Genomic DNA, 12,090 nt, shown 5'->3' with positions numbered 1-12,090 from the left:
CAAAATAATGGATCGTGAGGTTAAAAGACTTAAGCAAAACAAGATACCAATTGTTAAAGTTCAATGGAATGCTCGTAGAGGACCTAAGTTCACCTGGGAATGAGAAGATCAGATGAATAAGAAATACCCGCACTTATTTCCAGAAGATACGTCAACACCTCCAACTGCTTAAAATTTCGGGACGAAATTTATTTAACGGGTAGGTACTGTAGTGACCCGAACTTTTCCATGTTTATATATATCAAATAAAATTGTTATTTACATGATTAAGTGTTTCCAACATGTTAAGCAATCAAACTTGTTAAGACTTGATTAATTGAAATTGGTTTTATATAGACAATTGACCACCCAAGTTGACCGGTGATTCACGAACGTTAAAACTTGTAAAAACTATATGATGTCATATATGGATATATATATAGTTAACATGGTATTATGATAAGTAAACATATCATTAAGTATATTAATAACGAACTACATATGTAAAAACAAGACTACTAACTTAAGGATTTCGAAACGAGGCATATATGTAACGATTATCGTTGTAACAAGATTTAACTGTATATATATCATACTAAGATATATTAATATATCATAATATCATGATAATATAATAATTTAACATCTCTTTAGATATAATAAACAATGGGTTAACAATATTTAACAAGATCGTTAACCTAAAGGTTTCAAAACAACATTTACATGTAACGACTAACGATGACTTAACGACTCAGTTAAAATGTATATACATGTAGTGTTTTAATATATATTGATACACTTTTGAAAGACTTCAATACACTTATCAAAATACTTCTACTTAACAAAAATGCTAACAATTACATCTTCGTTCAGTTTCATCAACAATTCTACTCGTATGCACCCGTATTCGTACTCGTACAATACATAGCTTTTAGATGTATGTACTATTGGTATATATACTCCAATGATCATCTCTTAGCAGTCCATGTGAGTCACCTATCACATGTGGAAACCATCATTTGGCAACTAGCATGAAATATCTCATAAAATTACAAAAATATGAGTAATCATTCATGACTTATTTACATGTAAACAAAATTACACATCCTTTATATCTAATCCATATAACAACGACCAAAAACACCTACAAACACTTTCATTCTTCAATTTTCTTCATCTAATTGATCTCTCTCAAGTTCTATCTTCAAGTTCTAAGTGTTCTTCATAAATTCTATAAGTTCTAGTTTCATAAAATCAAGAATACTTCCAAGTTTGCTAGCTTACTTCCAATCTTGTAAAGTGATCATCCAACCTCAAGAAATCTTTCTTATTTACAGTAAGATATCTTTCTAATACAAGGTAATACTCATATTCAAACTTTGATTTAATTTCTATAACTATAACAATCTTATTTCGAGTGGAAATCTTACTTGAACTTGTTTTCGTGTCATGATTCTACTTCAAGAACTTTCAAGCCATCCAAGGATCCTTTGAAGCTAGATCTATTTTTCTCATTTCCAGTAGATTTATCCACAAAACTTGAGGTAGTAATGATGTTCATAACATCATTCGATTCATATATATAAAACTACCTTATTCGAAGGTTTAAACTTGAAATCACTAGAACATAGTTTAGTTAATTCTAAACTTGTTCGCAAATAAAAGTTAATCCTTCTAACTTGACTTTTAAAATCAACTAAACATATGTTCTATATCTATATGATATGCTAACTTAATGATTTAAAACCGAAAAACACGAAAAACACAGTAAAATCGGATATACACCGTCGTAGTAACACCGCGGGCTGTTTTGGGTTAGTTAATTAAAAACTATGATAAACTTTGATTTAAAAGTTGTTCTTCTGGGAAAATAATTTTTCTTATGAACATGAAACTATATCCAAAAATCATGGTTAAACTCAAAGTGGAAGTATGTTTTCCAAAATGGTCATCTAGACGTCGTTCTTTCGACTGAAATGACTACCTTTACTAAAATGACTTGTAACCTGTAATTCTGACTATAAACTTATACTTTTTCTGTATATATTCATAAAATTAAGTTCAATATGAAACCATACCAATTGGATTCACTCAAAACGGATTTAAAACGAAGAAGTTATGGGTAAAACAAGATTGGTTATTTTTGCTTGTTGTAGCTACGTGAAAATTGGTAACAAATTTATATTAATCTTATCCTAGCTAACTCATATTGTTTTATACATGTATTCTAATATATTATGTAATCTTAGGATACCATAGACACGTATGCAAATGTTTTGACATATCATATCGACCCATGTATTTATGTTATTTGGAACAACCATAGACACTCTATATGCAGTAATGTTGGAGTTAGCTATACAGGGTTGAGGTTGATTCCAAAAATATATATACTTTGAGTTGTGATCTAGCCTGAGACGTGTATACAATGGGTCGTGGATTGATTCAAGATAATATATATCGATTTATTTCTGTACATCTAACTGTGGACAACTAGTTATAGGTTACTAACGAGGACAGCTGACTTAATAAATTTAAAACAGTAAAACGTATTAAAAATATTGTAAATATATGATAATGCTAAAAACGAACATATAATTCATAGCATTATTCCTCAAGAAAGACAAGCTTTTAGTTGCAATTGTTCTATTTACAAGTAATATTCGTTTAAATACTAAAAGGTGAAGACAAAAGACAGATTCGACGAATTGAAGACGCAAACGACCAAAAAGCTCAAAAGTACAAAAGACAATCAAAAAGGTTCCAATTATTGATAAGAAACATCTCGAAATTACAAGAGTACAAGATTCAAAACGCAAAGTACAAGATATTAAATTGTACGCAAGGACGTTCGAAAATCCGGAACCGGGACCAGAGTCAACTCTCAACGCTCGACGCAACGGACTAAAAATTACAAGTTAACTATGTATATAAATATAATATAATATATAATTAATTATATTAATTATATATATATTATATTTATAAATAAAAACCGTCGGCAAGAAAGACTCCAAAGGGACTGAGCTGTAATTTCATTCTCCGCGACTCGCGGAGTTTGAAGAGTATTTTACCGCGAGTCGCGGAGCCCCAAATTCAGAAACCCCCTATAAAGCTCGCGCATTCTGATCACAAATCATCATCTTTTTCTTCTTCTTCTCATACGTAAATATATATATATATATATATATATATATATATATATATATATATATATATATATATTTATAATTTATATTTTAATTTTAATTATAATTCTAATAATAAGGGTATGTTAGCAAATGTTGTAAGGGTGTAAGTCGAAATTCTGTCTGTGTAACGCTACGCTATTTTTAATCATTGTAAGTTATGTTCAACCTTTTTACATTAATGTTTCGTAGCTAAGTTATTATTATGCTTATTTAAAACGAAGTAATCATGATGTTGGGCTAATTACTAAAATTGGGTAATTGGGCTTTGTACCATAATTGGGGTTTGGACAAAAGAACGACACTTGTGGAAATTAGACTATGGGCTATTAATGGGCTTTATATTTGTTTAACTAAATGATAGTTTGTTAATGTTAATATAAAGATTTACAATTGGGCGTCCCTATAAATTACCATATACACTCAATCGGATACGATGGGCGGGGTATTTATATGTACGAATAATCGTTCATTTAACCGGACACTGGAATGGATTAATAACCACTAGAATAATTAAAACAGGGGTGAAATTATGTACAAGGACACTTGGTATAATTGATAACAAAATATTAAAACCTTGGGTTACACTCAGTCGACCTCCTGGTGTAATTATTAAACAAAGTATTAAAATCTTGTTACAGTTTAAGTCCCCAATTAGTTGGAATATTTAACTTCGGGTATAAGGATAATTTGACGAGGACACTCGCACTTTATATTTATGACTGATGGACTGTTATGGACAAAAACCAGACGGACATATTAAATAATCCAGGACAAAGGACAATTAACCCATGGGCATAAAACTAAAATCAACACGTCAAACATCATGATTACGGAAGTTTAAATAAGCATAATTCTTTTATTTCATATTTAATTTCCTTTATTTTATATTTTTAATTGCACTTCTAATTATCGCATTTTTATTGTTATTGTATTTAATCGCACTTTTAATTATCGTACTTTTTAATTATCGCAAGTTTATTTTATCGCACTTTTATTATTCGCAATTTCATTTATCGTTATTTACTTCATGCTTTAATTTAAGTCTTGTATTTATTTTTAATATTTTACATTTGGTTTTAACTGCGACTAAAGTTTTAAAATCGACAAACCCGTCATTAAACGGTAAAAACCCCCCTTTATAATAATAATATTACTTATATATATATTTGTATTTTTATAAAAGTAAACTAATATAGCGTTGAGCTTTGTTTAAAAAAGATTCCCTGTGGAACGAACCGGACTTACTAAAAACTACACTACTGTACGATTAGGTACACTGCCTATAAGTGTTGTAGCAAGGTTTAAATATATCCATTCTATAAATAAATAAATATCTTGTGTAAAATTGTATCGTATTTAATAGTGTTTCGTTGTAAAATTTAATAGTATTATATACCACTCCGCTACCACATCAAGTATTTTTGGCACCGCTGCCGGGGAACTTTCTAAACGCCGGAAGCGCAACGCTAATATAAAAAAAAAATTTTAGTTAACTTTTATTAAAATTCGTTTTTGTAAAAAAACGTTTTAAATATTCGAAAATAGAAAAAGAAAAACAAAAATATAAATATTTTTAGGAGTTTGATAAATATTTAAGTTTTATATAGTTTCTTTGTTTTTATAAAAACATAAGTTTTATTTAAGTATTTTGTTTTTATTTAAAAACATATAAATATAAAAAAAAATATATATATAAATCTAGTTTTAAGATTTTTATTTATAAAATTATAAAGTGATTCTATTTTTATTTAAGTTTTAAATATAAAGTTTTATTAATACACATATTTAAAAACAGAAAATAAAATAAATAAATAAATAAAGAAAAACGCTTTGAAATTAAACCTGTCAGTTGAAATTCTGAACCCCGCGACTCGCGGGGTTTGATGCATTAAATACCGCAACTCGCGGAGGGGACCTGACACACGAACAGGAAGCCCTAATCCTGCATTTATTACGGATTATTATTAATTATTATTATTATTAACCCTAATTATTATTATTATTATAATTAAGTTTATTTTTAATTTAAGTTTTATTTAATTTATATTTTAGTTAAATTAGTTTAATTAAATTGTAAAATTAGTAGTTTTATTAAATAAATAATATAAAAATAATATTTTTATAAAAATTGTAATTTTTACAACTTTTTGTATATTTTTATATTTTGTCCCTTTTTAATCGTTGTAGCGTAATATTTGTATTTTTAGCTCATATTTAATTTTAAACTTAGTTTTTGCCATAGTCATTTTTACTCCTAGATTTTTAGGCTTTGCCGTAGAATTCCTTAAGTGCTTTTTCTTTAGACTAAGATTTAGGTGCTTTAGAATTTTGCGACGCCTTTTTAAGTTTTAGTTTCTTTTTAAGTTATTTTCATTTGGAATTTAGTTTTTTTTTTGTAAGCTTTAATATTTTTAGACACCTTTTTACCTATGTATCAATTATCATTCCAATTAGTAATTTCAATTTGCGATTATAATTTTAAGTTAGTTGTAGTAATAAGGTTAGGTTAGTCAAGTATTTTTAAGTTTTACAAGTTTCTTTTATTTTTTTCGTCACCTTTTATTTTTCAACCATTTTTCTTTTTCAACCTTTTTCCGACGAACTCTTTTTCTTTCTTATTTCTCGCTATTCTAGTTTTAGGACATAGATTTTTATTCTACTTCTTATCTAAATTTCTTAAAATTTCGAAAATTTATTTTGAGTGGTTAAATTAATAGACATCAAAATTTTCTGGTTCGTAGTAATAGTTGGATTTGTACGTGGACCGGGTTATTGGAGCCAAACAGTCCTCAATTATATTGAGACCAAACGAATCCTGCCCCTCTGCTGCATCTTTTGGCTATTCGAAACGTGGGCAAAATCAGAAAAGTCTATTGATTGGATAACTTATATAATTTTTCTTTCCTTTTTTAAAACTAATAGGATATTCAGTGAATGCACCGAGCAAGACGTTCACCACCTTTTGTACGTTCACCACCTGTAACTAGATCAAGACATTTAGCAAATATAACCGCCGTTGATTTTTCTTTAGAATCGTCATCCAGTAGACCAAGTACTTCAGTTCAAATTTCCGATAATCCATTTTTTGAACCCGACCTCACAATTGAGAATCCGGAAAATATTCAGGAACGGTTCGTAGATCCTGAACCATTAAACTTTTCTCCGGAACCACCAATCATTCAAACAGAGATTGTTGAGGAACGAACCATTAAATCAGAATCATCTAGTGATACCGATTCAACAAATTCAATTATGGAGAATCTGGAACCTTTAAGTATGGAAGACCGAATGAGAGCTAAACGCACTGGCCAAGGTCACGCAATTACTCATCCAGACATTAATGCGCCAGATTATGAAATCAAAGGACAAATTCTACACATGGTGACTAATCAATGCCAATTTAGTGGTGCGCCGAAGGAAGATCCAAATGAACATCTACGTACCTTTAATAGGATCTGCACACTATTTAAAATCCGAGAAGTGGAGGATGAACAGATATATCTCATGTTATTTCCCTGAACTTTAAAGGGAGAAGCCAAAGATTGGTTGGAATCATTACCTGAAGGGGCGATTGATACATGGGACGTTTTAGTTGAAAAATTTCTTAAACAATTCTTTCCTGCATCTAAAGCCGTAAGACTTCAAGCAGAAATTGTTACGTTCACACAGAAACCAAATGAAACTCTATATGAGGCATGGACTAGATATGGAAAGTTGTTAAGAGGATGTCCGCAACATGGTTTAGACACCTGTCAAATAGTACAAATATTCTACCAAGGATGCGACATCACTACAAGAAAAGACATAGATATAGCAGCTGGTGGTTCTATTATGAAGAAAACTGAAACTGATGCTTACAAAATTATTGATAATACTGCTTCCCACTCACATGAGTGGCACCAAGAAAAAGATATCATTAGATCATCTAAAGCAGCTAGAGCCGATTCTAGCCATGACTTAGATTCCATTTCCGCAAAGATAGATGCTGTGGAGAGACGAATGGAAAAGATGACTAAAGATATTCACTCAATACGAATTAGTTGTGAGCAGTGTGGAGGACCACATTTGACAAAAGATTGTCTCAGTATTGAATTAACAATGGAACAAAGAGAGAATATTTCATACATAAACCAAAGGCCTGGAAATAATTATCAGAATAATTATCAACCGCCAAGACCGATTTACAATCAAAACCAGAATTATAACAGAAATATTCCATACAACAACCAACAAGGTCCTAGCAATCAACAAGTATCCAATAATACTTATAATCAGCAAAGACCTAATTTTCAAAACAAACCACCACAACAAACCGATGATAAAAATCCGAATTTAGAAGATATGATGACGAAGCTAGTTGAAACTCAAACGCAGTTTTTCACATCTCAGAAACAAACTAATGAACAAAATGCTCAAGCATTTAGAAATCAACAAGCTTCTATTCAAAATCTAGAACAAGAAGTGAGTAACCTAGCAAGGTTAATAGGTGAAAGAAAACCGGGAAGTCTACCTAGTGATACAAATGCTAACCCCCGGAGTGAAACAGCTAAAGCCATTACCACAAGAAGTGGCACAACACTTAAACCACCTGAAATACCTGTAACTTCTGATGAAGCCATTCCTACTCTACAAGAACCACAACCTGATCAAGATAAGGAAAAAGAACCGGTAGTTGAAAAGGTTAATGAAGATAACACAGTTAAGGATAAACCTTATGTTAAACCATACCAACCACCACTTCCTTACCCGAGTAAAATGAAGAAAGAGAAACATGAAGCCGAGCAATCCAAATTCTTGGATATGTTTAAACAGATAAATGTAAATCTTCCTTTCATTGATGTGATTTCAGGAATGCCTAGATATGCTAAATTCTTGAAAGATCTAATTTCAAATAGGAAGAAAATGGAAGAACTCTCGGCTGTTACTATGAATGCTAATTGTTCAGCAGTGCTGTTGAATAAGATACCAGAAAAATTATCTGATCCAGGAAGTTTCACAATTCCATGTTTTCTGGGTAGTCTTAGTTCAATAGAAGCATTGGCAGACTTAGGTGCTAGTATAAATCTAATGCCATATTCACTATACACTAAACTAGACCTTGGAGAATTGAAACTAACCAGAATAAGCATACAACTAGCCGATAGATCAATAAAATATCCTAGAGGGATAATGGAGAACATGCTAGTTAAAGTTGGTACTTTAGTATTTCCAGTAGATTTTGTTGTTTTGGACATGGAAGAAGATTCTCAAGTTCCTCTCATATTAGGAAGACCATTCTTAAACACGGCTAAAGCAATGATAGACGTGTTCGGTAAGAAACTGACCCTAAGTATAGAGGATGAGAGTGTTACCTTTTCAGTTGATAGAGCAATGCAACAACCACAATCTGCAGATGATACATGTTATTATATTCAAACTATAGATGCACATGCAGAATTATTAGAAGAATTTCCAGAATTACAAGGAACAGGAGAATGTTCTTTAGGAGAAGGTAATGAACCAATTGATGAAGCTGAAATGTTAGCTACACTTATAGCTAATGGATATGAACCAACAACAGAAGAAATTCAAATGCTAAAAGAAGAAGACAGATATCGATACAAATCATCGATAGAAGAACCTCCGAAATTAGAGTTAAAGCCACTTCCAAACCATTTGGAATACGCTTATTTACATGGTGAATCTGAATTACCTGTAATAATATCGTCTTCTCTTACTGAAAATGAGAAATCACAACTCATTTCTGTGTTGAAAGCTCATAAACCAGCCATTGCATGGAAGATTCATGATATTAAAGGAATAAGTCCTTCGTATTGCACACATAAAATCCTTATGGAAGAAGGTCATAAAACATATGTGCAACGCCAACGAAGACTAAATCCTAATATGCAAGATGTAGTTAAGAAAGAGATTATTAAACTGCTAGATGCAGGTCTAATTTATCCAATCTCTGATAGTCCATGGGTAAGCCTAGTTCAATGCGTACCTAAGAAGGGTGGCATGACTGTCATTACAAATGAGAAAAATGAGCTTATTCCTACTAGGACTGTAACAGGATGGCGTGTGTGTATTGATTATAGAAAATTAAATGACGTCACCAGAAAAGATCACTTTCCCTTACCTTTCATAGATCAAATGTTGGAAAGATTAGCCGGAAATAGTTACTATTGTTTTCTAGATGGATTTTCCGGATATTTTCAAATTCCAATAGCACCCGAAGATCAAGAGAAAACCACATTCACGTGCCCTTATCGTACTTTTGCTTACAAACGCATGCCATTTGGACTTTGTAACGCCCCTGCAACCTTTCAAAGGTGTATGATGGCGATTTTTCACGACATGATAGAAGAATGCATGGAAGTATTCATGGATGACTTTTCAGTCTTCGGTGATACATTTAAATCATGTCTAGTTAATCTGGAACGAATGCTAATTAGATGCAAAAAATCAAATCTAGTTCTTAATTGGGAGAAATGCCATTTCATGGTTAAAGAAGGCATCGTTCTTGGACATAAAATTTCAAAAGAAAGAATTGAAGTGGATAGAGCTAAAGTAGATGTAATTGCTAAACTTCCACATCCCACCAATGTTAGAGGAGTTAGGAGTTTTCTAGGGCATGCCGGTTTTTACCGACGTTTCATAAAAGATTTTTCTAAAATTGCCACTCCTATGAATAAACTCCTAGAAAAGGATGCTCCATTCATCTTTTCAGATGAGTGTATCAAATCTTTTAATATTCTTAAAGAGAAACTCACTAATGCACCGATCATGATAACACCAAATTGGAATCTACCATTTGAACTAATGTGCGATGCAAGTGATTTTGCAATGGGAGCCGTTTTAGGACAAAGGATTGAAAAACGATTTCAACCTATATATTATGCTAGTAAGACATTACAAGGAGCACAAACAAACTATACAACTACTGAAAAAGAACTCCTTGCTATTGTCTTTGCTTTTGACAAATTTCGATCATATCTCGTTCTAGCAAAAAACGGTGGTCTATACCGACCATTCTACTCTTAGATACCTATTTTCAAAACAAGATGCTAAACCAAGATTAATCCGTTGGATCTTACTCTTACAAGAGTTTGATATTGAAATCCGAGATAAAAGAGGAGCAGAAAATCTCGCCGCTGATCATCTTTCTCGTCTTGAAAATCCCGATTTAGAAGTTCTAAATGAATCAGCCATAAAAGACAACTTTCCTGATGAATATCTATTGAAAATAGATTATAAAGAAATCCCATGGTTTGCAGACTATGCAAACTACTTAGTTTGTGGATTCCTTGAAAAAGGATTATCATACCAAAGACGAAAGAAATTCTTCAGTGATATAAAACACTATTTTTGGGAAGATCCACATCTGTTTAAAAGTTGTCCCGATGGAATAATACGCCGATGTGTATTTGGAGATGAAGCTAGTAAAATATTAAACCATTGTCACACAGGACCAACAGGAGGGCATTATGGGCCTCAACTAACAGCAAGAAAAGTTTATGAAGCTGGATTCTATTGGCCAACAATTTACAAAGACGCACACCTTCTTTGCAAATCCTGTGATGCATGTCAAAGGGCCGGAAAAATAAGTCAACGTGATGAAATGCCACAAAATGTCATCCAAGTATGTGAAGTATTTGACATTTGGGGTATTGACTTTATGGGTCCATTTCCAAAATCTCATAATAATCTATATATACTCGTAGCCATTGATTATGTATCTAAATGGGCGGAAGCACAAGCTCTCCCAACTAACGATGCACGAGTTGTAGTCAACTTTTTAAAACATCTTTTTGCAAGGTTTGGAACACCGAAAGCTTTAATAAGTGATCGGGGTACTCATTTCTGTAATAATCAACTTGAGAAAGTTCTTAAAAGATATGGAGTAACTCATAAAATCTCCACCGCATATCATCCACAAACAAGTGGACAAGTTGAAAATACCAACCGAGCTTTAAAACGTATTCTAGAGAAAACCGTAGGATCAAATCCGAAGGAATGGTCCATTAAATTGGAGGATGCACTCTGGGCTTTTAGAACAGCCTACAAAACTCCAATTGGAACCACAACTTTTAGACTTGTTTATGGAAAAGCATGTCATCTTCCAGTAGAAATTGAACACAAAGCATTTTGAGCTTTGAAGACATGTAGTCTTGATTTACGTGAAGCTGGACGTCTACGATTAAGTCAACTAAACGAATTAGAAGAATTAAGATATGAAGCATACAAAAATTCGTTAATCTATAAAGAAAGAACGAAGAAATGGCATGATAAAAGAATCAGAAGTTCAAAAGAATTTAAAGAAGGAGACAGAGTTCTTCTTTTCAATTCACGATTCAAGCTATTTCCAGAAAAATTGAAATCAAGATGGTCTGGACCATTCATAGTCAAAAGAGTTTTCCCATACGGAACGATAGAATTGATAAATTCAAATGGGATTAAATTTAAAGTTAATGGTCACAGAGTTAAACATTACATACATGGTCCGATGGAAGTCGACAACGAAGTTAATCACAATTTCGACACCACAGCTAACTAAGTGTGGGGAGAATCAAGTCTTTAAAGGATAATATGTATTTCTGTTAGAGTTAGATTGTCTGTTTTCGTGTAGTTCTCGAAAATGGAACCCGAATGGTCTTTCCCTAGCAGACCCTAAAGAACTAGTCTTCTTCCCCCATTCTGAATTTTTATTTTTTTTAGGTTTTTACAAAATGAAGACTGCCTGTGAACTAAACCATGGTCTAATGCTACACGCTTTGATCACTAAACGTAATAATGACATACTACCGAGTGAAATAGTATCAGTAATCAGAGAAAGAATGGACGGAGTTAGAAAAGAATCCAGATGCGAAGATAATAAGTTACAATTTGGTAAAGGAAAATCAAAATCCGCAGCAAAAAGAAGAGCACGACACTTAGA

The sequence above is a fragment of the Rutidosis leptorrhynchoides genome, chromosome 10 (genome assembly GCF_046630445.1).
Source record: "Rutidosis leptorrhynchoides isolate AG116_Rl617_1_P2 chromosome 10, CSIRO_AGI_Rlap_v1, whole genome shotgun sequence".
Lineage (NCBI taxonomy): Eukaryota > Viridiplantae > Streptophyta > Magnoliopsida > Asterales > Asteraceae > Rutidosis > Rutidosis leptorrhynchoides.
The sequence above is the reverse complement of the archived record's forward strand: the minus strand, read 5'-3'. Positions refer to the sequence as shown.